The sequence below is a fragment of the Triticum dicoccoides genome, chromosome 5B, assembly GCF_002162155.2.
Source record: "Triticum dicoccoides isolate Atlit2015 ecotype Zavitan chromosome 5B, WEW_v2.0, whole genome shotgun sequence".
Taxonomy (NCBI): Eukaryota; Viridiplantae; Streptophyta; class Magnoliopsida; order Poales; family Poaceae; genus Triticum; species Triticum dicoccoides.
This window is the reverse complement of record NC_041389.1, coordinates 646610757-646638307: the sequence shown is the minus strand read 5'-3', so window position 1 is coordinate 646638307 and position 27551 is coordinate 646610757.

The window sequence follows — 27551 nt, the reverse complement described above, 5'->3', positions numbered from 1 at the left end:
CTCTCCTTCCCCCTTGCTGGATCAAGAAGGAGGAGACGTCTCCCGTCCCGTACGTGTGTTGAACGCGGAGGTGCTGTCCGTTCAGCACTTGGTCATCGGTGATCTGAATCACGGCGAGTACGACTCCATCATCACCATCCCCTTGAACGCTTCCGCTCGCGATCTACAAGTGGTATGTAGATGCAATCTCTCTCCCATGACTCGTTGCTTAGATGAACTCATAGATGGATCTTGGTGAAACCGTAGGAAAAAATTTAATTTTCTGCTACGTTCCCCAACACCCGGGTTGGTGCAACTATGGGCACGACCTCGGGACGGCGGCGGGGACCGCGCATCGCGGCACTATGGCCCGAAGGGGCGATGCAGCGGCGGCGCATGAGTCGATACAGCTGCGAGGAGAACCATGGGGCGGCGGCGTTGCGGCCCGACGTGGCAACGCAGCGGCAGCCCGTTGCTCGATCAGTGGAGGGGCGCATTGAACTTGGGGACGATCTTCTCGGGACCTCACAAGGCGTGCGCAACTGACGGGCCAGGTCGGTCGCGTGGCGTAGGTGAGATGGATCGCGACGGCGAGCGGGTAATTGCTCCATCAGTGGAGGGGCGCATTGAACTTGGGGACGATCTTCTCGGGACCTCACGAGGCACGCACAACCGACGGGCCAGGTCGGTCGCGTAGCGAAGGTGAGATAGATCGCGACGGCGAACGGGTAATCAAGCCGATCGTGTGCGATGTCAGGGACGCCGCTCGGTGTAGGCGGGGTGGCGGCGGAGTCCGAGATGAAGTCGGCAATGACGGACGGAGTGGGACAACAGACGGAGTGGGACGACGTGCAGATGAGTGCCTTAGCACCGGCACCTGGGCAGCAAGGCCCGAGCGACCAACGTAGTAGCGGCATCTGAGCTCGAGGCAGCCGACGAGCCTGGCACAGCCGGGGATGAGGCCGGCGAGGCAGACCGCAGGGCCGCTGTGCAGACACGGCGGAGGCGGGTGGCTATGGAGAGGTCGCAGTCGACGCAGGGCGGCGACGGCCAGCGCAGGGCGACGGGCGGGCAGACACGCGGACGATGGCCGTGAGGGGTCACCTATCGCATGAGGCCGCCGGGTCGGTGAACGAGCCGGCTGGTTGCACCATTGTTGGAGTAGAGGTGCACGGGGGCGGCGGCGGCGGGCGACGCAAACCGAACTTGGATCGGAAAACCAGAAAGTAAACACCGATCGAAACAACCGGCGAGAGAGAGAAAAAGCCAGAGCAGGGGATCATGAAAAAGACTCGCTAGGGCAGCCGGTCAAAATAACAGTCAGACAAACCCTAGGTACGGGCGGCGTGGCCCCCGACGACGGTCATGGAGGCCGACCACCCAGGGGGTGGCGCACAGGGCGTAAGCGGTGGGCGGAGGCTAGGGTTTGGATCGGTTAGGCTGATACCATGTTAGAAGGGAATAGAGAGATTAGCGGAATATGATGGATTGTATTTTTTTGCATGGTAATATATGTCTCGTTCATATCATAAATAACAAAGTACAAGTCACATACAGATCGAGAAGACAAAATTGAAAAAGACAGCAGAACATCTCTGAGCTTGACACCAACACCCGTCAGCTGCCTTCGGCACCACCACAGTAGCCACCAAAAAAAGAATGATGAATCACCTCGTCACCAGAGCTCGACTCGGCTCCATCACTGATATGCAGCTCTGCAGATCTCCAGGGTTGCTCACCAAAAGTGAAGCCCTTGCCGTTGAACGAGTCATACTAGGGCAACACCCCAGACACGCCGTCGAACTCAACATCTCGCACCCCACCACGACTAAAACGCCGAAGGAGGAAACCACACCTGCCACCCACGTACCACTAGCCTAGCACATGTTTCGTCTTTGAAATATCGTCAATGCAGACCACAATCTGCATCCGCTCCTGAACTACCTCCCAAGCTCCGCGCCGACGCTGGGGCAAACGCCCTCGCAATGGCAGAGCCCAAGGATGCCGCCCCACAACGCCATCCTTGTTTGAAAAGACTGATTGTTGTTGCCGAGCCAGCTCTAGCACTCGACGAGGATCACCGGAGACACAATTGGGGAGAAGGAAGATGGACGCGGAGATTTTCCGGGCGCTCGAACACCCCCGCCGCAGGAACGGCCTGACTGTTTTTCTCCTCGAGCACGAACTCGATCTCCATAGCGACTTACAAAGGGGGCTAGAGGGTTTTGTACCCGTGTGCACGGAGATGCCCGAGCTGCACCACGACGCACCCACCTCCCACTCACCACGACCCGCACGCTCTGGCTCCCGCGTGCACATCGCGCTCCAACGGGATCGCCGCGGCCACTCCGCGCGCCCTATGCGGCCTCCTGGACCCTCGCTAACTTACTCGCGCACACATGCGCTAACTCACGCACACACACACACCTACACTTGGGTGCGCACGCACGCACCCGAGTTCACTCCGGCCCGAGTCCGACGCGGCCATTGCACGCACGCACGCACTCGCCATGTACAAATCCAGCCGAGGCTTATTGCCCTACACTGATTTCCAAATCAATCCCCAACCATAGGACCGATGGCCTTGTCAGGGAAGGATCCTAAGATTCTTTATTCAGCGCCATCATCGTCCCCGCCCGCCGAAGCAAAGATGATGAACAACCTAAAAAACTATACTATGAGAGAGTAAAGGCGATTCACATGCGTGGATCCGGCGACCCCCTCACCACCGACGACCGAGGTCCTCGGCGGAGAGGAGCCACTAGAGGACGGCGCTGGAAGATCGGCCTTTCCTGGAGGCGGCTAGGGTTCCAGCCGCGAGACGAGGGGAAAACAGCCGTATACCTGCGCTTTGTACTTTCATTTTTAGTCAAAGTTTGGTCTCAAACTCTCTATGTGATGGTTTTCCTCACCATGCGATGGTTTGTTGGACATTATAATCCCTAAGCTTTTCTGTTATGTGGAGGCTAGGAAGCATGGATGTCATTTCCACGCGTCACCCTGGTCTCTCCAACAGACAGCAACAGCAGCAGCTTTGCTTAGCTAATTAATTCCAGCCTATCACACACATGGAAAACGATCAGCAGGTTCGAAGAATATATTTAGTGCAAGGTTTATGTATGTGCCTCCTAAGACCTAACCTTGGACCAACGTACTGGGCATTCGAGCGACCTCTCGGTGAGCACAGAAAACAACACTGAATACAAGACATGTTGATCAGACTGCATTATATCATGTTCAACTGTACATATGTGTACTCTGCAGTTTTCTTCCAGTCCATAATCAGTCCCAGACCTGATGGCTGGGTGGCTATTTTCAGTCTCCAATCTCGTTTATTAAACGGGAAAAGCACTTCTCAACTTGGTACTCGTCAGTGACCACTGACCACCATGTGTCCATGTAGTAAAAAGGTAGGCTGGTGCATTTGGACATCTATAGAAAAAACTCACTCGGAAACGGGCTTGGACCCAACCATATAAACCGGCGTCCAAAATGGTTAGGCACCGACCCTTTTTCAATGCTGAGCTTTGAGCTGTTTAAGTCGAAACTTAGGAGCCCAATCTTCATTTGCTAAAAAAGCACAGCCCTGAAATACCGAACATCGCCTACCTCCAACCATACAAAATTTAGTCTCTTGATTGCTACAAACACATTCACAAGAGTACTCGCATCTCATTTACACCCTTCATTGCTAGTACTCTTTTTCCTTTCTTGTCGAAATTATTTCCTTTTCTGCGGACCTACATTTTGGTGTGATTGTATCTTGTCGTGGCTTTATTTATAAAGCAGGACGCGAAGCCTTTTGCGGTATAAAAGAAGTTCTATCGAAAACAGGCTTCCGCCCGACCAACCGGCACCGGAATGGTTATGCACTGGGCCTTCTTCAAGGCTGAGATTTGAAATGCTGAAGTCCAGATTTAGAAGGTCAATCTTCATTTTCTAGGGAAAAAAATAAGCACAGTCCTAAAACACGATCAACCGAACTTCAGCTGCCTCCAAGCACGAAATTTACTCTCTTGATTGCCCCTCATGATGGTATTCACACCGGATTTACACCCTTCATCTGCCCCTGCCTCTCTAACGTACCTACTACTCCGCCCCCTATTTAAACCTCAAGCACCACAGCACCACAAGTGTGTTGGTATCTCACGAGCACAACAAAATCTAGAGCCATGGCCAACCGCCGCAACTGTGATGGCTGCACTCGATGACACGGGATGTGTTTGGTTAGAGGGAGATGTTAAGGTGGATATGGGCATCCCTATCCAGTTGGATAGGGATAGCTAATTTTTCTATTTGGTTGTGTGGATAAAGTTAGCCCATATTTTGTTTGGTTAGAAGGATGGATCATGGTTGGGAATAGCCATTTTTCTGTTTGGTTGGTCGGTGAGGCTAGCCCATTTTTCAGTATGAGGCAATCAATATGATACAAGAACATTTGTAGAAAGAAGCAATCATACCCAAACAAACCCATCAGTAGTACAAGTGAAATGTTAACTTCAATACACATCAGTTCAACATTTCCATATGAAAAACACAAGTGCATAGAGCACATAGTTTGACATTCCATATAGTACTTGATCAAATCTATATAGTTATACAACCCATGCATAGTTCAATGGTTTGGTTGTAATCAAAAGAACAAGTCCATACAACCCATAGCTCCATTGTTTGGGTTTTCATCAAAAGCATAAAGTTAAACAGCCATATAAAATCAGCATGCTTTAGCTTCAGGAAAGGTACTCTTCACATACCTAGAGACCAAAACCTTTCTTTCAACACCCACAGGACCTTGAATGATGTTGCAACACGAGGATTGTCAACCAAATAGGAATAGTAATGAGCAAGGGAATCCACATCAAAGCCAGGGAGTTCTTTCATCTCATCCCAAAGACCATCAATGGCGGGGTTGACGTCGCTAGCAAGTTTCTCAATGGCAACAGCAAGCCTGACACTTGAAGCCATTCTGGTTGCAACCATCCTATCTTCTGCAGAAGGATTAGTTTTGGATTTCTTCAAGTTGGGAGCGGCTGACTCATCACAAGTGTGTGATTGGGCAACCTCTTCATTCGAGGCAACATCTTTGTTGGTTTTCTGTTCTTCAAGATCAATCACTTGTGACGCTAAAGGGTCACTTGAGCCTTTTGCATATTGCCCGATAGCCATGCTTGCTCCAATGATAACCAACATATCCTCATAATGTTTAATAGGCTTGTTCAGGAAGGGTTCATCTTCTTTGTGGTCCTTTGTAAACAAAAGTAATCATTTCAGCAAGGAATGTGAGTATAAATAAATTCCAGCAAGTTATAATGCATGAAAGAACTCATTTCGGTGTGTTGAAAATGTTCATTCATAGTGGCTAACAACTTCACCAGATCTACCAAAATTCCCACCAATTACCCTATTCCGAACTTTGTGACCAACGGTGTGCAAAACATTGATACTTGCTACTCAATGGACATATGGATGGTGTCCTTTAGCAAATTGCGATCTCTAAATAGTTTACAAAACCGAAAGAAAGGTGCTCTCCGAAGCCTAACCATGTTCACACAAGTTGTGTCATTCTTCCGTACTTTGTTATCAAAGTACTCTCTTCCCATCCTGTCTCTCTCATCAATTGGGTCATATATAATTGCTTCTCTCCTTTTTCTTTTTCTAGATTGGACAACCAAAGCCATTATATTGATAAACCATTGTGCTGCTGCCGCACAAATTAACATCTTTGTTTTTTTGTCCATCTAACAAATGACATTACTTCATCAATTACGAATGATATTAAAAGAAACTCAGCATGCACATCATCTCTCAACCAGTACATACGAGGAACATTTGGTTTTACTAGTAATCAAGTTACCACTGATCTTGGAGAGAAAATCAAAGAGAAGAGGGAGATGTAGCCCCTGACTTCAACATTGTCGTTCCCCTTTTAGCTCTTGTATGAAAAACAAATCAAGCATCAGCACACACACACACCACACACAAGTTTACACCAGCAGCACCATGTACAGCTCCAGCAACATGCCTATCTGCTCCTGTACGCAAGCACAGCACGCACACGTCCACACCACCATCAGTAGCTCATGTCCGCAAGCATGCCCACGTAGTTTGCCAGCTTCCTACATCTGCTGCCCACGCGCGAGGCGCATCTGCTAGTACCGCACTACCCTTGCCTCTATCTCATGCGCCGCCCCTGCATCTACCTCCCGTGCTACACCTAGCTACGGCTGCCGCCGGCACCACGCCCAGCTGTGCCAAGCGCCGCTGCTGCACCCATCACCGGCTGCCACCGCCGCCGCATCCATCACCGGCTGCCGCCACTGTGGAAATCTCGAACGGAGGACTAAGGATAGGAAGAAGATAGCGCCAATGCACTGACCTTGAGATCCGCCGGCCGTCCATTCGATTTGCAGCCGCCGGCACAGACAGGAGACGAGACAAGATATTTGAGGGAAGGAAGGGGGAAATATAGGGTTGGAGAGGTGGTCAAGGACTTTTTCGAGAGGTGGGCGGGGCCGAAAACGTTTTGGCGCGTGAGCCTGGCTGCCCATGTCCGCGAGATTTTCGCATGCGCGGAGCCGGATTTTTAACGAATATTCCTAGCATCTGGTTATCCACGTCCTGCCTCGTACAACCTCGTCCATGAATCAAACATGTGGTATCCACCCTGAATATGGCTATCCCTGTCCCTTGGGTGGCTATCCCTCCAACCAAAAACATCCATGGTTGACGAAAAAACACACTTCATGGGCATGGCAGGCATGGGGAACTATCAGGGCCTCCCGGCCGTCGGGGCTGGCTCCGGCGGGGACTTCAGTTCCCTGTTGTCACGTACTAGCTGGGTAGGATTGTATGATGCTTTAGGAGCGGCTGCTAGGGTGGCTACATCGGTGAGGTCTTCTGCAACAATGGCCACAACGTTTTGAAGAGGCGTAGGGAGAGGCTTCCAAGTGGGTGCTATTGGTGGAGCTGGTTGTTTTACTTACAGGGGCTTCACGTCCGCGGAGGTGCCAGTCGCGTTAGATCTTGTGTGTGTCGTGAGCAAGGATATTAGTTAGGCACTTCAAGTTCGGGACGTGTTTAGTGGACTTGGTTCATCCCCGTACGTGTCGTGGAAGCACATTTGGTGCATTGCACTTCGTACGTAATACGAATTGGCATTGCCATTGTCCCACTAATGTGTATGGTATAGGCAACTCACCAGCTACAGATTGACAAAGTACTGAAGTGAAGCAACACTCGGTAAATCAAAACAAGGACGTACACAAATGCTAACAAGCAACCGATATGTTTTGTAGTTTTTTCTAACTACGAATTTATTGTTGAACTCGACATCAAAGAAAAAATAGAGCACTTTCGACTAGTTAGCTCTTTTATTGTGCACCGTACGATTTGATCAGTATGTATTGCCTCTTAATTTCAAACTGATTTTCGATTGGAAGTAAGAAATCGATATATTTTCCTCTAGAATGTAACGAAAATCGTGATACTTGGGCAAAGGATTCGAAGGCCCTTGCCAGCGGTTTGGTTTGGTTCTCCAAATGCTAATACGTATGCAATCATGCTCGGTTTAGTTCGCAAATACCGATCCGGATGCAACCACTCTCGATAGATATGAGCTCCTGGTGTCGTTGTCCTTCGACATGCAAATTAAAAGGTATGTGATGCACATACTCACTGACATCTTCAAGATTTACTACTCCCTCTGTTCACTTTTATAAGGCCTTGAAGACAATTCAGACAATGTACAAAACAGCCCATTTTAGCTGTCTGAAATGACTTACAAAAGTGAACGGAGGGAGTAACATTTGACATGCAATTTGTTGGTATATGAAGTTGAAACGGCTTTGTCAAAATGCTAAAGTTATTCCTTGATGAAACGACTGATAGTGAAAAGGATATGCATAATTCAGACCCCTTTCATATTTTTTCTATTAATTTCCTCAGCAACTGTACTTGTGCCATGCATGAGCACTCAAAAATGAATTTCCTAATTTGTAGCTTGGGTTCCTCAGACGTGATGACTTGGTGGCTATTTTCAGTCTCCAATCTCATTTATTCAAGGGGGAAAGCACTGCTCAACTTGTTACTTAGTAGCCTCATGGTACTCGTCAGTGGTTACTAACAACCATGTGTCAATGCAGTAAAAAGGAAGGCTGGTGCATTTGGACATCTATAGAAAAATCTATCTCGGAAACGGGCTTGGGCCTAACCATACAAACCGGCATCCATAATGGTTAAGCACTGCCCCTTTTTGAAGGCTGAGCTTTGAGCTATTTAAGTCCAGATTTAGGAGCCCAATCTTCATTTGCTAGGAAAAAAGTACAGTCCTGAAACACGAGCAACCGAACATCGCCTACCTCCAACCATACAAAATTTAGTCACTTGATTGCTAAAAACACATTCACAATAGTACTCGCACATCATTTACAACCTTCATCTACCCCTGCCTCTCCGCCATACATACTCCTTTGCCATCTATTTAATCCTTAAGCTCCACAACACCAAAATTGCGGCAGTAGCAGCATATCTCCCGAGCTACGACATACTGACAAGGAGTTGAATCTAGAGCCATGGCCAAGAAGGGCTCAGAACTTCTGCCTCCATTCTCCTGCTCTGCTTCGTGCCAACCGACAGGACCGTGCCTCCTCTGCTTCGTGGGCGTGGTAGGCATGGGGAACCGTTATGGCTCGTATCCATTGGGGGCGACTACTACAACGGCTTCAGTGAAGACAATGACCATGTCTTTCGCTGTAGTCACGGGCCGGGCGGTGAAGGATCGCATATGATGCTTTACGAGCAAGTGTGGAGATGGCTGCATCGTCAGGGACTTTAGTGTTAGGAGCCCTCCTACCATCACCTCTTTGGGATGGCTTTGGGCCAGCTAAGGGGCCTGGCCCGTTAGGGAAACACCAAGGCGATAAGAGCCTGAGAGGAGGCGACGAAGAGACTATCCAGTGGATCACGAATGAACGAACCGACGCCTACCCCTGTCTCCTACCTTGCTCTTCCACCTGCTGCAAGCTTATCTGTTCTTCTCCTTCATTGATGTAATTCATCTGTAATCACTACTCTGACTGCTATTTGTGAGGGAGATCGACCTATACAAGCTAGCCACCATTACCTCTCTTACATTCAGTAACAATGGCAACAACATTTGCAAGAGGCATTGGGAGTGGCTTCCAAATGGTGGTCTTAGTGGTGTTGGCGGTGTTTCTTTCGGCGGCTTCATCACGGGTTGCGCGACCTCATTCGGCCGTGAAGACACCTCCACGGTCAGATCAACTAGTTAGGTACTTGATTCTGGGCCGTGTTTAGTCGACTTGGGTCATCACCGTACCAGTTGTACAAGAACACGTGGTGCATTGCACATCGCACGTCTGTACATGCATCGATGCAAATATAGATCGGCATGGCACATCTCACCAATGTGTATGGCTTTTTTTTCAAGAATCACCAATGTGTATGGCTAGGCTACCCACAGCTACTGATGGGCAAAATAATGAAGTGTAGCAAAATTACAACATTCCGTAAATCAAAAGAAGAACATGCACAAATGTAAACAGATAACAGATTTGTTTCCTAGTTCTTTGTAACAATCTTTATCGAATATAGTGTTGAATTCAAGAATAACGAAGTACGGAGCACACTCCACTAATTAGCTCTTTTATTGTGTATCGCACAGCCAATTGATCAGTATGTATTGACTCTTAATTTCAAAATAGATCTCTGGTTGGCCCTAAAAAAATCAATATATTTTCCCTAAAAAGAAAACGAGAGTATGGTACTTTGGCAGAGAATTCGAAGATCTTTGCCATTTGGTTCAGTTCTCAATTACGTATCCTGGTGCAATCATGCTTGATTACGAGCTCCATTTGTCGTTCTCCTTCTATGTGAAAATTAAAAGGCATGTGATGCATACACTCCTCAACATTGTTCAAGATTTACTAACATTTCACAGGCAATTTGTTGGTATATTAAATTGAAAGCAATGTGTCAAAATTCTTATGTTAGTCCTCGATGAATTAGCTGAGAGTGAAAGGGGTATGTATACTTCAGATCCGTTCATGTATTTTTTAATTGATTTCTCCGCAACTGAATTTGTGCGATGCTTGAGCACTCCAAACTAACTTGCCTAATTTGTACCTTAGGTTCCTCTGGTGTTCACTCCAAACTCTATCACTTGATAAAACAATCTACTCCCTCCGTCCCGTAATGTATGACGCTTTTTGACAATAGTGTAGTGTCAAAAAGCATCTTACATTATGGGGTGGAGGGAGTACATTACCCACAATTAAGGGGTACACTTTTCATTGCGGAGACACAGTTCCATGGTACTACTTTCTTTTTTGGGCAGTGACACAATGCTGGGGCACCTAATAGGCTGATTTCGCAAGTATATTTGTTCAGTAGGAAAATCCTTGCTCAACTTGCCTCGATTTTCTCCTTGTGTGCATATCTGCTCGCCAGTGACCAGCCCGTTTGTAATATACAACAAAAAGGAAGGATCTGGCCGATGCGGCTCGATTTGGCTCGTCGGCGTTGCTGGCGTGAGGTTCCTGGTGTTGGTGGAAGCGGCTTCGGCTGGGGGTGGTGTGCGCCTCTGGGCGTGGTGGGTCGTGGGATCCCACGGCCAATGCGAGGTTGGCCTCGGCAGGATGGGGTTTGTTGGCTGCGTTGATGCGGGCAGGTGGTGGTTAAGCATCTCCAGGAGAAATCCTATGTCCGGCCTTGGCTGGATCCGGCGATGGCGACGGCCGCGGGCGTGGTCCTCTTTCTTGAAAGCGTTGCTATTGTGTGGTGCTCCTCCTCCCTCCTCGCGGCCTTGGCTCCGGAGGAAAACCTCATATCTTCGGGATCGGGCAATGACGGCGCCTTCACGTCTTCTTCCTCCTTGGGGGTATCGTCTCGAAGTCGGCCACAACGTGGAGACCAGTGGGTGGTGGCATCTTCGCCGCATGGGTTGCGGCATCTTCGCTGCATGGTTTGCGGCATCTTCGCCGCATAGTTTGCCGAGGCGGACATTTCAGGGGCGCTGATTTCTGTTTGGCAATGATGATGGCGTCAAGAGGAGCTTTGGCCGCGGCTCGTGCTTCGGTAGTCGGATCTTCCCGGCATGTCCGAGGTGCTCTTCCGTTGGTTGCTTGGTTTCTTTGAAGTTGGAGCTGCGGTGGAGTGTGTCCATGCAGTGACGATGACAGACGCTCGGTGGTCGGTTACGGAGGGCACGGTCGGCGCAAGTCCTGCATATTTCCCTTGTGATGATCGTCGTCTGAGTCGAAGTTGTCGGTTGTTCGCGCATGTGGTCTTCTGTTGGCATGTGCCGTCATGGTTTCTGTGCAGCTATCTGTAGCTTGGTGATCCCATGTCGGCCAGGTTGACCTGTGGTACCCATGTTGTGTGGGTTGGATTGTATCGGTTTTAGCCTGGTTTTTCGTCAATTAACCGGGCAATTCTCACTCCTTCTTAATCAATGAAAATGACAAATTTTTTGCCTCGTTTCAAAAAAAAACTACTCCCTTCACCAACACAATAAGTTTTGTACCACCAACTAAAGTAATTCTTGTCGTGTTCAGTGAAGCAACATACCACCAGAAATAAGAAGCAAAGAATGCAATCCCCGTCTAAATGTGTTTTGTTAAATAATGATACAAAGAATACATGGAAGAGAACATGAAAAAGGGATACACTATCCTTCAGATGCAAACCGAAACAACACACCATGTATTGCGCAAGAACAAATGTAAAGTAGTGCAGCTTTAATAATAATTATAATTTGATTAGATGAGTTACAAAATTATAGCTTATTTCAAATTTGGGACGCAAATGAAGTAGCGCCACACGATTGCAACATCGAACCGTTACTATATGTATCAATATAGGATAAAAAAATCAATGGCGAAAAAACAGCCAAGCAACAACAACAAAAAGAAGAAAGAAAGATTAGCACAAGCGAGAAAAATAAATGATTCTTTTGCTTGTCATCTAATTATTTTTCTGAGAAAACAAACATATATACTAAAACAAAAGCAAGAACATTAACTAAAATAACAACAAAAATGAATGTTACACTATTATACAATAAATTAAGGGCATTCTTCTTAAAAGATCAAAGAAAGTATAAAGGAGAAAGGTTAAAACAAAGGATGACAAAACTTGCAGACTGATATTATAGAACTTGCACAATGATAAAATATACGAGAGAAAATATAAATTAGTGTAACTAACAATACTTTTGATTGAAGTAGATCCATCCCAATAATAAACTCTATTTGAAGTCCTTGATGTAAAATTAAGTAGAGTAACAAGATCACAACATCAATCCACTGTTGCATGCACAAATCAGTATTTTATATACTCCCTCTGACCCATATTAATTGACACTGCTTTAATACAACTTTGCACGAAAATTATACTAAAGCACCGTCGATGAAGATGGATCGCAGAGCTTACCAGGGAATATAATAGTGTTCCATTTCCTGCCTAGCAGAGTGTCCTTTCTTTGTTCTGATTTTTTCCCTCCTATGTCTAGTTCTTTCACCGGCTTTCCTTGAAAAGCATCTTACATGTCCCATCTTTTATTGACTTACCAACTAAAATTATGTTTCTCTAGTAAGCCAATTATTTCTTACCAAACAAGTGATCACCATATAAAATCCTAAAATTAATTTAGGTAGATAAATCATGGGCACGATTTTGATAAATATTTATTTACACAATCATATTAATATGGTTAGGTGCTGTCAGATGGTTAGCTTCCTTGTGGTTGAACCAACCAACCAGGGTTCAAGTCCTAGCCTGGCACTGTTGGTCACACTTTCAAAGATTTATTTTAGGCTTTCTCACGATGTTTGTTCAGTGGGAGGAGAAGTTTCCGTGGACTACAAGTTGTCTGTGGTGCCGGTTCAGTATGTCAGATGTGCTCATAGGGGTACGATGTGCGTGCATGCGTTCATCGGGTGAGTTTACATGCGTGTATGTGGGCATCCGCGATTGTATTGTATGAAAAATAATTAATATGGTCTGGAAAATTATTAGCTAACGGTACTAGAATATTGTATCTCATGGCAACACACGTGGAGTTATCTACTATAGAGAAAAGAATCTAGGGACCAAAATATTGATTATGCAAAAATAAAGTGCCAGAACCATTAGCACAAGCAGAGAACATAAACTAATAAAATGAAGTTAGTCACTGTTTTCTTAATAGCGAATAAAGACGTATATTAAAACATAAACTAAAATAGAAAAAATAACTTAAATATCATAATTATGTGGAAAGATTAATTTTTTAATGTATTTGAAATTCTGCAGACAAAATTAAATTAGGTGGTCTCACACGATTGCAACATCAAATTGCCATCAATTGCACCAATATAGAAAAAAAATCTAGTGGCCAAAAAGTCGATTAAGCAACAAACAGAAGAAAAGGAGTGATAAACATTAAAATAAACAATAAAATAAATAAATAAGTCAAACACTTTTCCCTTACCATTAAACAAAGACATAGAAAAAATAATATAAAAAGAAAAATTAAAAATTAACTCTAAGATAGATTGAACTAAGGAAATCCGCGATTGTAAAATCTAGGGACCAAAATATTGATTATGCAAAAATAAAGTGCCAGAACCATTAGCACAAGCAGAGAACATAAACTAATAAAATGAAGTTAGTCACTGTTTTCTTAATAGCGAATAAAGACGTATATTAAAACATAAACTAAAATAGATAAAATAACTTAAATATCATAATTATGTAGAAAGATTAATTTTTTAATGTATTTGAAATTCTGCAGACAAAATTAAATTAGGTGGTCTCACACGATTGCAACATCAAATTGCCATCAATTGCACCAATATAGAAAAAAAAAATCTAGTGGCCAAAAAGTCGATTAAGCAACAAACAGAAGAAAAGGAGTGATAAACATTAAAATAAACAATAAAATAAATAAATAAGTCAAACACTTTTCCCTTACCATTAAACAAAGACATAGAAAAAATAATATAAAAATAAAAATTAAAAATTAACTCTAAGATAGATTGAACTAAGGAAATTTTCATTATCCTAAAAAAGAAAGAAAAAATAAAAAAATGATGAGAAACTTGCACACATATTTCATAGAACACGCGCTTCTCCTTGTATACAAGTAAAATCATATATAGCAGTCTAATATCCAGATAAAAAATATGATTCTGCATACATATTGTATAAAACTCAACGTTGAAAATTAATCGACTCTTGACACATACAAAATGACCAATTGCATCTCGTACCAATTGTGTTGTCTTCTCCGCGCGCGCGCACAGTGAGAAGCGCGTGCACACACAAAGTTGCCCATCTGGCTAATTAAAGGATCAGCCATATAAGTGGGCTGCACCAGGCCAAAGGTATCATCAGCCGAGCCTTTGTACATAGACCGTTCCAGGCTAAAAGTGTTGGACAGACAGCAAAGGTTAGTGGAAAAGTAATCAGCTGAGACTAACTTCATGATATCTTTGGATTAAAGTAGATTTGTTCCTTGCAAAAGCTAGGGTTTCTTTTCTCCCGGCGGCGATTTTTTCGCCACCGTCGAGGCCTTCACCTTCCCTCCTCCAATCGCCCCAAGCTTTTGATTCGGGCCGACTACGGGGTGATCCTGGCATCACTACCCGGCCTTGATTGATCCCCTGGTGGCAGGGACGAATCCAAGGGGGGACGAGGGGGGGCTAGACCCCCCCTGACAAACTTGTTTCACCTCATTAGCGATTAGGCAGGCTGGTATTTAGGCAGTGTTTTGACTCGATTTTCCTCAATTCGCCCCCCCCCCCTGTCCGGCTGTCGCGCATAACCACGTGAAACCCCCCAGGGCCGGCCTAGCCCATGTACACTACATAGCAGATCAAAACCAAGAAAAAAGAAAAGGCCCACCATCGAAGAGAAAAGGGGCCAGGGTTCATTGGTCGTGGGACTTGCGGCTGCAGCAGCACGTACACAACCGCTTTGATTCTCTGCTGCTGCGATCGTCACGATTTTAGCGCCGCCAATCTTCCTAACTGTCGTGCGATCCAATCTCCACCCACCGCTCGCCGTAGTAGAGCCTGCCGTCGCGGCCGGCAAAGCTGTCCGCCAAGGAGAGGAGCACGGCACCTGCACCTGCATGATCTTCAATTTGTTCAAATTTGTGTGGTTGTGCCATACAGAAACTACAAACATCAGAAATAAATTACAACATATTGGCTGCCCTTATATTTTTATACTCGTGTATAGATAAGACGAGGAAGAGAAACTGAAAAATGTTTGCCAAGAGCATTTGCGTCCAACTGTCCAACCCTATAGACCCCAATCGATCATTCCTGTCAGCCAGTAAGGAGATTATGAAAAGCACCACCACCATGAGCGACCACGGAGACGACGATGCACGCCATTCTCAATAGTTAACCTTAGCTTCAAATCTCTGTTTTTTGCTGGTTAATATGAAGATAATTAATTGATTGACATGAGAATCAGAGTTGGTCAATTCAACATAGTACCGTCGGCCAAATTATGTAAGATAACTAATTTAGATACTTTTTTGTCAAAGATGAATACTTTCATAATAATTTTGTAGTCTTTAGCTGTTTACACTAACGAAAATACGAGTCCGGGATTATGTTTCTTTGCACACTTTAAAGTTCTGAGTGATCATCCGATGCCCATCAGTCTATAAGAGCTCTAGTCTGAAACTCGCCCCCCCTATGTCAAATTCCTGGCTCCGTCCCTGCCTGGTGGCGTAGGAGAGTTAGGGCTAGTTTCAAAAGTCCGATCGTGTTTACCTCGGGCTAGGGTTCTGGTTTTTGCGGAGATGGGATCGACGGGAGAGTCTGGCTCGTCCTCCGCGTCTGAGGTAGAGAAGATGATGGCTGAGTTGGGTCTCCGTGAGGAGGACCTCGACGATGTCGTCTTTGATGAGAAGGAAGCGCCACCAGAGGCAACTAGGTGGACAGCGGTGGCTAGGGTTCATATCGACAAGCCTTACAGCCAATACTGGTTCTTCAAGAACATGAGGGCGGCCTGGGATCTGGCTCACGACGTCAAATTTCGTCCCCTCAAGGATAACCTCTATACCCTGCGTTTCCAATGCCTTGGTGATGATTGGGAATGGGTGATGCAGGAAGGGCCATGGAACTTCAGAGGTCATGCGGTCATCATTACCCCATATGATGGAATCACGAAGCCAACCGAGGTCAACCTAGACACGCTCAATATCTGGATTCAGATCCATGATGTGCCTGATCTCTGCGCACATCTTGTTCAGCCCCTAGCGGCAAGAGTTGGCGAAGTCCTGTTCACGGAAACCATGACACGAGACTTTGCCGGGAATTTTTATCGGGTCTGGGTCAAGATCAATGTGCACAAGCCTCTAAAAAACGCGGTCACCATGGTCCGTGATGGGAAGCGACAGATTTATCGTGTGAAGTATGAACACCTGCCGGACTGGTGTGCGGTATGTGGGCATCTTGGACATGTCTACAAGGAGCACGGCGATGGAATCCATCCCCTATCTGCGCTACACTTTAAAGATCTCAGAGCGGACTGGAATATGCGTGTTGGTGCAGGTCCAGGGACTGGTCGTGGACGAGGACGCCGTGGCGGTCGTCGTGGTGGGCGCTCATCTGGACGGGGAACTGAGCATGGCAACACGGGTGCAGTAGACCCAGAGCTGCCAGGAGAAAATGATCCTGATGCGGTCATGGTGGAGGTGGAAGATAACAGGAAGCGTTTGGCTGGATCGGATGGAGGAGCCAAGTCTGCTCCCCCCTTGCAACATCAAGTGCACTAGCCTTGCCTCCTCCTGAAGTGCCTGCAAGTCCATCCTCGAAGCAGGACCCAAAGAGAACCCGGGTTAGTTTTGACAAGAATGGCCTGAAGAAGAACGCTGCTCAAGAGAAACCACAAGATGCAAAATCGGCGACCTCCCGTGTGGAGGATCGCCGGGCACAATGAGTATCATATGTTGGAATTATCGCGGTGCGGGCAAAGTTGCGACAATTCGAGAGCTTCGCGAACTAGCGAAGCAATTTGCCCCGACAGTGCTATGTATCGTAGAAACACAAGTATCTAAGGCACGTGTCAAAAATCTTGCTGGTACTTTAGGTTTTAATCATTCGTATGCTGTTGGTAGTTCAGGCCGCAATGGCGGAATTGGATTGTTCTGTAATGATGGAATAAATCTTGATGTTTTTGGTTACTCTGAGTACCATGTTGATGCAACAGTTTCTAGCTCAGATCAGGGCGAGTGGAGGCTCACGTGTGTGTAAGGTGAAGCACAAGTTGGGGAGAGATACAGAACGTGGTATTTGCTTAAGTCGCTCGTGTCAGTAAATGATCTATCGTGGTTATGTATCGGTGATTTTAATGAAGTCCTTCACCCACACGAGCATGTAGGTACGGGCCAGCGAAGACATGCACAAATACAAGCTTTCAGGGAAGCCATGGACGTGTGTGCTCTGGCTGATATCGGTTATCAAGGCAAACCATGGACCTTTGAGAAGAAAACTGCAGGAGGCGAGTATTGCAGGGTACACCTTGACCGAGCTTTGTGTAATATGGACTGGTCATCTAGGTTCCCGCATGCTAATCTTACTCATGAAACGGCAGCCTCTTCGGACCATTGTCCGATCAGAGTGCAACTGGAACCTGCTAACCCTGTCCAACTTCAGACAAAATTATTCAGATATGGGGAAAGAAATGAGGATTTTGGCTCGTCTCTCAAAGCGATGTGGACCGGGTCACCAGATGGACAAACAGTTACGCAGATGAGTAAAAAACTGGGGGACTTGTCGGCCTCGTTGAGGCAATGGAGTGCAGATACGATCGGACAAGTGGGTAAGGAAATCAAAAGGCTGAAAAGGGAGCTGGCCATTTTGCAGAACGACCCCCAGAGGATCTCACCCTCACATGCAGAGACAAAAATTGCGGACAAGCTTGTGGAGCTCTACCACATGGAGGAGATTAAACAGAGACAGAGATCACGTGTGGATTGGCTTATGGCAGGGGACAAAAATACCAAGTTCTTTCAACGGCGAGCTAGCCTTCGTCGATGAAAGAATACCATAAAAAGTCTAGAGAGGTTGGATGGAACGACTACGAACGATCCCGCAGAGATGGCATCACTTACAAATGAGTTCTACAAAAACCTGTTTGCTTCAGAAGGCACGACAGGGATGGATACGGTTCTGAATGCAGTCCCAGTGAAGGTTACTAATGCGATGAACATGCTCTTGACCGCGCCCTACACCGGTGATGAGGTGAAAAAGGCCCTTTTCCAGATGTACCCTACCAAGGCCCCGGAACCGGATGGATACCCGGCCCATTTTTTTCAGAGGCACTGGGAACTTTGTGGAGTGGAGGTAACGAATGTGGTATTGCGCATCCTGCGAGGAGAAGAAAGCCCGGAGGTAATCAACGAAACGATCCTAGTTTTAATTCCAAAGGTGAAGGAACCCACTAATTTATCCCAGTTCAGGCCAATTAGTCTTTGCAACGTCTTATACAAGATTGCTTCAAAAGTGTTGTCTAACAGATTGAAACAGATCTTACCTGATATAATCTCAGAGGAGCAGTCGGCTTTCGTTCCTCGACAGCTGATTACAGATAATATTATAACAGCCTATGAGTGCTTACACTTCATAAAGCGAAACAAAGCCCAAAAGAACAGATATTGTGCAGTTAAGTTGGACATGATGAAAGCATATGGCCGCGTCGAGTGGAACTATCTTCAAGCTATTATGAACAAGTTGGGAATTGCCCCTTCATGGGTGGCTACAATCATGCGCATGGTAACCTCGGTAAAATTTTCAGTTCTTTTCAATGGTAGTAAGCTAGAGGAATTTCTCCCTTCAAGGGGAATCCGACAGGGAGACTCAATTTCTCCATACCTGTTTTTGCTGGCAGCGGAGGGACTTTCGTGCCTTTTAAAAACCCAAGATGAATCATCGAGCCTCAGTGGAATCCGAGTTGCTCCGTCGGCACCGCCGGTGAGCCACTTGCTTTTTGCAGATGATAGCCTGCTGTTTGTCAAACCAGTTCTTATGGAGCAAACCAGTTGTCTTCCTTGATGGAAAATTGTTGTAATGCCTCTGGTCAAAGGATTAATCTATCAAAATCCTCGGTGTTGTTCAGTAAGGGCTGCCCCTCTCTTCTCAAAACCGAGGTAAAGAACGCACTTAATATTACAAATGAGTCAATCTCAGATAGATACTTGGGCATGCCGACAGATGTGGGTAGTTGCAAGAATGGAGCTTTCAAGTTCTTAAAGGACAGAGTCTAGAATAAGGTTAAGGGATGGATGGAAAAACTCTTATCTGCAGGTGGCAAAGAGGTTTTGATAAAATCAGTGGCTCAGGCCGTCCCAGTTTACTCCATGTCATGTTTTAAACTGCCGCATGGTCTCTGTGAGCACATTAACTCTCTGATCAGAAAGTTTTGGTGGGGTAGCAAAGAAGGAAAAAGGAAGCCAAGTTGGGTCTCATGGAGCACAATGACCAAACCAAAATATTGTGGAGGTTTTGGATTTCAGGATATCGAGCTTTTTATCCTTGCTCTCCTGGCAAGGCAAGCATGGAGAATCTTAACGGACCCATACTCACTTAGCGCACGAGTTCTGAGGGCCAAATACCACCCAGGAGTTGATATCTTGAAGGCAGAGATTGGATCGGCTCCTTCTCAAATTTGGCGGGCTATAATCGAGGGTCGCAATGTTCTTAAGCATGGCATCATTAAACGCATTGGTGATGGACTCACGACACACATATGGGATCAGAACTGGCTCCCGAGACCAGCAAATATGCGACCTATTGCTAGTCTGATTGCTAATCCACCTCAATGGGTTAGTGATCTTATCCTGCCTAGCGCAGAATGGGATGGAGCTGCTGTTTCACAGATCTTCTTGCCCACGGATGCACAAGCAATTATGTTGATACCTTTGTGTACGAGGCATATAGAGGATTTTTGGTCATGGGTACATGAGAAGAACGGTGTTTTCACAGTTCGTTCGGCTTACCGTATGCTTGTTGAAACAAAGATGAGGAGAGAAGCCTGGCTCGAGGGGAGAGGCCGTTCGTCAGATAATGCCAGAGAAACTAAGTCTTGGGAGTGACTGTGGAAAGTGGATGTTCCTTCAAAAGTTAAAATCTTCCTATGGCGGCTAGCACAACAGTCGGTCCCCACAGCTGATGTCCTTCACCATCGGTATATGTCAACCACCACGAGATGTGGTTTGTGCAGCTCTGAAGACTCATGGCAACACTCTTTGCTCCATTGCACAGTAGCTCGATGTGTATGGGCGTTGCAAGATCATGACTTGGTCGAAGTTCTAAACAGCACCCGCGAGCCGGATGCAAGACATTGGCTTTTCTCCCTTTTTGACACAATGTCTTCTGTTGAATTCACTCAAGTAGCAGTTACCATGTGGGCTCTCTGGTATGCTCGTCGGCAGGCACTCCATGAAAATATCTTCCAAAGTCCTCTGAGCACGCATAACTTCATCATGAGATATATCATAGAGTTGGAGGATTGCAAACCCAAGAAGAGCGCTCCACATTCAGCTCCAAATGCTTTACAACCAAGGTAGAGGTGGATCTCTCCACCGCCGGGGTTCGCGAAGATAAGAGTTGATGGAGCGGTCTCGAGAGACAACCTGCATGGCTCGTTCAGCGCAATTTGCCGAGACTCCTCTGGCCAGTTCTTGGGTGCATCAACAATCAAAATACAGGGGGTCACGGAGCCTGCAACTCTCGAAGCACTGGCTTGCCGGGAGGCGCTAGCACTAGCTTTGGATTTGGCCCTGTCCGATTTCATTGTGGCTACGGACTGTCAGGGAGTAGCAGACGACATCAAGCATGGTACGGGAGGGACGTACGCTAGCATCGTCAAAGAGATTATTGAAACGTCAAGAGACTTTCATCAATGTACCTTCATCTTCGAAGGTAGATCCACCAATATTGAGGCGCATAGTCTCGCTAAGCACGCTTTCGGTCTGGATTTTGGGCGTCATTTGTGGCTTATAAACCCACCAGACATTCATTGTATCCCTATGAACTTATCTGAATAATAAAGTGTGTTTAGACTCAAAAAAAAAGACTAACTTCATTTTCCGGCAACTGAAAATAGCTAAAGCGTAGACATACACACTTCACTGCACACACCTCGCTCGTCTCCGGGAACGCCCTCACCTCATTTACGCCCTCCCATCTGCCCTTCCCACACTTACTCCTCTCTGCCTATTTAAAACCAAAAAATGTCCACACCACAAGTGCATCAGCAGCTGCATCACACGCCGTTACACGCACAACACATGAGAGAGTGAGTAGAATCTAGAGCCCCACACGGACAAGTTCATCTCACGCGCTGAACACACGAGAGAGTGAGGAGTAGAGCCATGGCCAGGAGGAAATGCTCGGGGACTGTCAAATCCCTCTTCCTGCTCTGCCTCGCGCTCGCAGCGCATGCTGTGACGGTCTCTTAGACCGTGGGTGCTGCAGCAGGTGGTGCGCCGGCTCAGTCCTTGCTTTGGGCCACCGCCGCGCAGAGAACGAAACCTCAGTGGCAGGCGCGACGGACAACAGAACCTCTTTGTGGGCATGGGAGGCATCAGGAACCTTACTCGCTTGACAAAAGTGTGAGCGTCTTCACAGGTGTTACGGGCCAGCGCAGTGCTGTCAGGAGCTGGGTGGGGAGCGTCTGCCCAATTAGTGGCGTCGGGGGAGCCGGCGCTATACCGTTGGGAGGGTTTGCCACTGGCGGTGTCCCATGCGACCAGTTCCCATAGTAGCACTGCGGCGGAGGCGCCTGCGATGTCATGCCATGAACTGCGGTACTCGTTGGGATATGTTGGGTCAGATACACATGCGGTCTCAGTGCACGTACATACCTGTGGTGCAAGTTAAAGTCCACTTTCAAGTTCAAGTTGGCTCGCGCTACTTCTGCCAAATCATATAAATAAAGTAGTATAATATCCAGACAACAATATGTATTTGCACACGGATTATATCAAAATTAACATTGAAAATTAGTCCGCCCTTGAGACATAAAAAATGATTAATTGCATCTCGTACAAATTCTGTCGTCTCCTTCGCGCGTGCGCACGCACACCCACATACAACATGTTTGGTTCTGGGATTAGAGATGGAGAATGGGAGTTGCGGGGTGAAGATATTAAAAGTCCATTGTTTGATTAGAGTGAATGTGAATTTAACTGGAAAGGAAAATGAGAGTTGAGGAAGCCAATTCCCATCCATTTCTTACCCAGGTACTCTGTTAATTCGTGAGCAGAGTTTTACCTCACATTAATTCCCATTATATACCAAACAAGGAAATGAGAGTAAGACTCTACTTTCCATGCCTAATCCCTCTACAAACACCCTTATGGAAATTTCCATTCCTCTGCAAAGTGGTTACCAAACAGGCTGATAGAGTAGCGCGCACACACACGTTACCCATCTGGCTAATTGATGGATCAGCCATGTAAGTGCGCTGCACGCCTGCACCAGGCCAAAAGTACGTATCAGCCGAGCCTTTGTACATAGACCGTTCCAGGTTACAAGTATTGTACAGACAACAAACGGTTAGTGGAAAAGAAGTCGGCTGAGACTAACTTAACTTTCCAGCAGTTCAAAAACAAAAAGAAAAACTTAACTTTCTGGCAACTGACAATAGTTAAAGCGTAGACAACACCATTTCACTGCACACATCTTTTCTTTTTCTTTTTCTTTTGCGGAAACGCACTCACCTTATTTACAGCCTCCCATCTGCCCTTAGCACAGGTACTCCTCCGACATATAAAATCACAAGTGCGTCAGCTGCTGCAACTCAATGCACAACACATGAGAGAGTGAGTAGAATCTAGAGCCCTCATAGATAAGCTGCATCTCACGCGTTGAACACATGAGAGAGTAAGTAGAGCCATCGCCAGGAGGAAAATCTCTGGCACTGTCACGTCCCTCCTGCTGCTCTGCCTCGCGCTCGCAGCACACACCGTGACGGTCTCTAAGAGCGCGCCTACTGCAGCTGGTGCCTTGCTTCGGGCCGCCGCCGCAGAGAATCACGCCTCAGTGGCAGGCCGGGCGAGCAAGAAGAAGCTCTTCTTGGGCATGGGAAGCATGGAGAACCTTGCTGGCCTGATTAAAGCGCGGGCATCTTCCCTGGCGTCAGGGGCTAGCTCGGGGGCGTCGGTCGTAGTGTGGGGATCGTCGGCCCGATCACCAGCACCGGAGGAGGCGGTGGTATCCTGTCGGGAGGGTTTGCCGGTTGCGGTGTCCCTTTCGGCCGGGGTCGGTGTCACGACATGAACTGCGGTATTGTCTGGGACGGGTTGGGTTAGATACAGGTCTTACTGTCTTTGTGCACGTACGTACCTATGGTTCTGTGCATCGCACTTGCAAATGTACGTGACTTGCCTGGTGTGAGATACGCATGAGGTCTCTATTGCACTGCATTAACGTGATGGCCCTGGGTCGGCCGAGTTTCAAACACGTACGCACTCGATCATTACCGTGCACCGATATGTGTCTGTTCTGATTACTGAGTGTTCTAGTGCACTACTAAAACACTCGCGGAGTGAGGAATTTTTTAATACGGGATAAAGGCATCCCAACGTCCGACCTTCAAACCGCCTGCAACCCTCTGGACTATGCGGTCCGAATGTATTTTATCGTTTAACGCGGCATCAAATCGGTCCACCGAGCGGCCCGCACCGACTTTTTTCCGTAAACTGGAAACAAAATGGAAGGCTTTGCAGGAGTCCAGACCGCTGCCACGCAAGCGTCAGATAAAACATGGCCCACCAAAAACCCTCCCCCTCGCCCTGTTCTTGTCCACCTGAAGCCAGTTGCCCGGCTCCTGAACTACGTTCATACCGGCCCAGGCGGATATCTGCCCGCCTTCCCTCCGCACTGAAACAGCTTCCATCTGCCCGCCTACCTCCATTAAACCCGCACGTGTGTCAAGAAATCTACTCCAGCCACACATTCACACATGAGCCAGCTGGCATTAAACACAACGCCGGTTGGTTGCTCATGTCCGCCCGCTATTTAAACGTGGCCAGACGCTGGGAAAGAACCGCACAACAAATCACTCTCCATTCCTTCTTGCACCATACTCTCCATGGCCTCCAGAGGGCAAGAAAAGGAGTTCTCCGGCACGAAAGTCGGCTGGGTGGTCTGTCAATAATCCCACAGAATACAGGCCGGTGTACGCTCTAGGAAACTCGTGCTGCACCTCCCTCGCCTCTCCATGGTGGCACCATCATGGGCGAGGCGTGGGCTCCTGGCCTTCGTGCTAAGGATCAACTCCTCACTCCAAGCCAGTGTGCGGAGGACTGGCGAGTTGTTTCAGGCCGACACGCGGAGGAGCACGTCGGCACAGACATCCTGACACATGTACATGAGGTCGCATCCAACTGCTTCGCTCGCGTGTACGACCGTGCCACCTACTGCAAACATTGATGGCACTGTGCCCTACATATGGAGAAAGAAGACGCCTTTGCGGAGATTGATGAGGCGGCTGGCACACCGGCCACTGCTGTCGACAGCGAGGAATAATAGACCATGAGAGGCCGCCGCCGCTTGGGTCCCATGAAGGTCACGCCACTGCTTCGCCTGGTTACATAGTCAGCAACTTGACCGCTTCGCAGGGGTGGTGGCCATGGTGACCGTCTTCCACCACCACAAAAACCAACTCTGATTCGTGCTTCATGGAAGCGGAGGCTACTCTTCCCCTCCCGCTGAAGCATATTTCTCCGGGGCTCACGGCACTCTGATGAGCGGCGCTGCCAAACAAGGTGAAGACATGACGTCGGAATGGGGCTCCACCGCTGCCAGTGATAGACTAGGTTAGAATAGACTAGCCTAGCCAACAATAATTTAGTTAAAATATGTTCAAATTGTAATTTTTTTTGTCTGGTTTATATAAAATCATCCGGTTTGCATGTAAAATGTTCGGTTTGTTCAAAGCCGATTTGAAATGTATGCGGATAGCTTTTGATGGCTGGCTCCCACATCAGCGTCTGCGGATTGGTCCCCTGGTCCGCGGATGGATGCAGTGTCCGGTTTGCATTACGACGTTGGAGATGCCCTAACATACACAAACGCTAATGCAAATCAAATTGTTGTCTCTTTTTGTTACTTTGATTGAATTTGAAGTCGAATTCGGAAAAAGGTATTAGAACACACTTACTACAAGGATCAATTTATTCTCTTTCCTACCTCGCAAAAAATAATTGATTCTCCTTCGTATTTTGTAGTGCCAGTTCCTGGGTCGCAACAGCAAACAACATGAGACATGTAGAATTGTCATACTAAGGCATTTAAAATCTAATTGGCCCACCCCCGCAAAAAAAAATCTAATTGGCCCAAAAAAAGGGAAGGTTGATGATGCCTCTTCAGTATGTGTTTTGTGGAAAAAAAACTCTTCTAAGAAAACTGTGTATGTTTGGGCTTTCACCTAACAATACAAACCGACACCAAAAACGGTTGAGGACATTGGGCCTTTCCCAAAGGTGACTAGAATTGTCATATCAACGCATTTAAAATCTACTGTAATTGCACAAACAAGAAGGTTAATGATGCTCTTCAGTTTGTGTTTTGTAGAGAAAACTCTTCCAGGAAAACTGCGTATGTTTGGTCTTTCACCTGACAATACAAACTGACACCAAAAAGGGTCGAGGACGTTGGGCCTTTCTCAAACGAGTGACTTGAATTGTCATATCAACGCATTTAAAATCTAATTGGCACAAAAAAAGGAAGGTTGATGTTGCTCTTCAGTCTGCGCTTTGTAGAAAAAACTCTTCTAAGAAAACTGCGTACATTTGCTCTTTCACCTGACAATACAAACTGACACCAAAAACGGTTGAGGACATTTGGCCTTTCTCAAAGGTGAGCTTTTTGTTGCTCAAGTCCAGAATTAGGAAGCCCAGCCTTCAGTTGCTATGAGCAAAGAAGAGGCACAAACACGAGGAACATATTTCGTCTACCTCCTCCCCTACAAAATTTACTCATCCTCATACCTAAAAAACCATTCACTTCAACACTTGTACTACTTCTCTGGGCCTATTTGAACCGCAAACTGCACACCATAAGAGCACCATCTCACGCTCACAACACATGAGAGATCGAGTGAAATTTAGAGCCATGGCCAGGAGGTGGTCCAGCACTATCACCTCCATCCTCCTACTCCGCCTCGCGCTGCAGACCCAATCCACTGTTGAAAACAGCGCAAACCGCGACAGGCGCGAAGGACAAGAAATACCTTTTCATCGGCATGGGAGGCACGCGGGACCGTGAAGGCCTCCCGGCCATCGGTGGCGTTTATGATGGGGGTTTCGCCAACAATTTTGCGGGCGTATTCATCTGGCTCTTGAACAAAATCCGTGTCGTCTAGAGAGGTGTTGGAGCGACATTCCTTTCTATGTCGGTTGCACTTCGTATGTAGGCAACATTGACTTGATTTGACCTAATATAATATAATGACACCGCAAATGGCATGATGGTGGGCATGCATGAGAAATATGTTGGGGTGACAAGGGCCAAATAACAGAGTGGATGTGTAGATTTCTCCAAAAACATAGAAAATGAATAGTATTCCTATGAAATTCACGTACGCGTTTCCTATAAACCGAATGAAATTTTCTCTACAATCTTTGTTCCTATGATTTTCCTGTAAAAATCCTTCAAATCGAATGAGGCCTGAGTGGAGGAAAAATCTGATTGTCGCCGCTAATAGACAGTCCGCAAGAAACAATATTGTTGGTACATCATGCAAGTATATGCACTCGAGGGCGCTGAAAATTTATTTCTCACCAACTAATTAATTAATGACTAATTCTCTTTGCCTTCCAAGCCTAGGCTGTTTTTGCTCATCACTACAAAAGACTAGCTACGATCAACTTAGATGAGTTTTTTGTTCAAGCAACTTTGAAGAGTTTCTTGTGCTTGGTTTAATTCCCCATAAAAAAGTGGGCTTGGTTAATCGGAGTACATTCTAACGATAACGCTAAGAAACTCTTCCAACCTCATATATCTCGATCATACTTCTTATGTGAACTATAGATTGCCACATCGACGCATAAGGTTGTTACAATGAAAGCATTTATGGTAATCGCACCACATGGTACATAGCTCGTTATGTACCAGAGATTGCCACATCGACGCATACCTCTACCATTCGAGTGGATGAACCGCATCAAGCAGGATTTATTCTACTTTCCCGACAATAGAAAAGGGGAGTGAGGGACTGGATCGCACCCTTACTGATCGACAAGCCAAATTTACTTGTGTGCATGCGTGAGCTCACATGGATTTTTGGTATGGTCGTGCTAACAAGCCCCCCTTGTCCAACATGCTCCCTCTTACCCCAGCTATTCACATGAGAGATAAGAAGGTAAGAGTTAACCAGACCACCAATTAATCAAATCAATGACTCAAATCTATTATGTGCCCTTACCTCTCATGTCAAAAGGGGAGTTAAGAGGGAACATGCTAAAATTTGCCAGGAGAGGAAGCCACGTTACTTCAAAATAAATGGGGAGTAGAAGGCCCGGTGATGGTGCTGTTGAGAGAGAG